This window comes from Pseudophryne corroboree, unplaced genomic scaffold (genome assembly GCF_028390025.1).
Source record: "Pseudophryne corroboree isolate aPseCor3 unplaced genomic scaffold, aPseCor3.hap2 scaffold_818, whole genome shotgun sequence".
Classification (NCBI taxonomy): Eukaryota; Metazoa; Chordata; class Amphibia; order Anura; family Myobatrachidae; genus Pseudophryne; species Pseudophryne corroboree.
Window position 1 is genome coordinate 175,959 of NW_026970397.1, and position 1,838 is coordinate 177,796.

Sequence of the window (1,838 nt, forward strand, 5' to 3'; positions counted from 1 at the left end):
TGCAGTGGCGTTAATGTTTCCTGGTGTCAACTTGTATTATTTCAGTACACATTGAAATGAGGATGCATCTTGCTGCCTTTCCAATGAAGCAAGTTTAATTTAGTAATAGGTGAAAAACCATCCTTACAAAGGTGTTAATCAGAGACTTGGCTTTGTGGACACTTTTCAGAGAACAAATTTGTTAGCATAAAAATAAAGCCAGAAAATGAAGAGCTGTTTAATCACTCAATTGGATTTTTTTGCCAGCATATTTCTTTTTCTCTGCAACCCACTGCTAAATTGTGCTTCCTAGCTGTTTTTTATAAAATCACTGAATCAAATCTAACTCTGATTACATCAAAGAAGGCCATGTACCCTACACCATAAGAGGAGGTTTGAAATTTTTACTTGTCTACTTAAATATCACCAAAATCTGATCACAAGGTTAATTACGTCCCTGGGTGGGATTGAACCACCAACCTTTTGGTTAATAGCCAAACACACTAACCGATTGCGCCACAGAGACACTTTGCAAAAGTCCATACTGACAAAGGCTAATAAGCATTCATCTAAAACGTTTCCTAGAAAAACTTTAAAAAGTCAATAATCTGGAGAGTTTTTGTAAGATGTTTCTTCCATCAACCAACGAAGAAACACATTGGTACTTTCCCATGATGAGTGAGTGCTTCAGGATCTCTTGCACTTACATGTGCAGCAGAGTACTGCAATGGAAGCATGCTGGGCCCATAACCCAGAGGTAGGCAGATTGAAACTATCCTCTGCTATATGCATTTTTTTTGTTAATTAAAGTAATCCAAAACTGGGATTGATATTTTGTCTCTTTTATTTTTACTTAAAGTACAATAACTTTTACCATTTTAATTTGTTTTAATAGTATATTGACAGTATTGTTTTCTTTCAAAAATCCACTTCATTTTCTTTACCCTATTATTAAAATGGTAATTGACAAAAACAAACTACATTGTCACCAGAAGAGCAATACAAAATGTACAAGTGATATATTAAAATCATCTTTCCAGCTTGAATTTCAATGATGCATTGGGTCAACAATTTTGTGAGAAACATCTTCACCCTTAAATAAAGATTTTCTTAATTCCTTACCTGTGTGCTAATTAGATATCACCTTGTTTTCACATTAAACAGACTTCCACATGAGAAAGCAGCAAGGATGCAGTGGCGTTAATGTTTCCTGGTGTCAACCTGTATTATTTCAGTAGACATTGAAATGAGGATACATCTTGCTGCCTTTCCAATGAAGCAAGTTTAATTTAGTAATAGGTGAAAAACCATCCCTACAAAGGTGTTAATCAGAGACTTGGCTTTGTGGACACTTTTCAGAGAACAAATTTGTTAGCATAAAAATAAAGCCAGAAAATGAAGAGCTGTTTAATCACGCAATTTGATTTTTTTGCCAGCATATTTCTTTTTCTCTGCAACCCAATGCTAAATTGTGCTTCCTAGATGTTTTTATAAAATCACTGAATCAAATCTAACTCTGATTACATCAGAGAAGGCCAGGTACCCTACACCATAACAGGGGGTATGAAATTTGACTTGTCTACTTAAAGATCACCAAAATCTGATAACAAGGTCAATTACATCCCTGAGTGGGATTGAACCACCAACCTTTTGGTTAATAGCCGTACACACTAACTGATTGCGCCACAGAGACACTTTGCAAAAGTACATACTGACAAATGCTAATAAGCATTCATCTAAAACGTTTCCTAGAAAAACTTAAAAAAGTCAATAATCTGGAGAGTTTTTGTAAGATGTTTCTTCTATCAACCAACGAAGAAACACATTGGTACTTTCCCATGATGAGTGAGTGCTTCAGG

At 35.1% G+C, this 1,838-nt stretch overlaps 1 non-coding gene across 1 annotated transcript; it reads right to left on the reverse strand.

Moving 5' to 3' along the window:
- Positions 1–431: 431 nt before the first annotated feature.
- TRNAN-AUU (transfer RNA asparagine (anticodon AUU)) lies at positions 432–505 on the reverse strand. Its single transcript has one exon. It is a non-coding gene; the product is annotated as a tRNA-Asn (tRNA).
- Between the last annotated feature and the right edge of the window lie 1,333 nt (positions 506–1,838).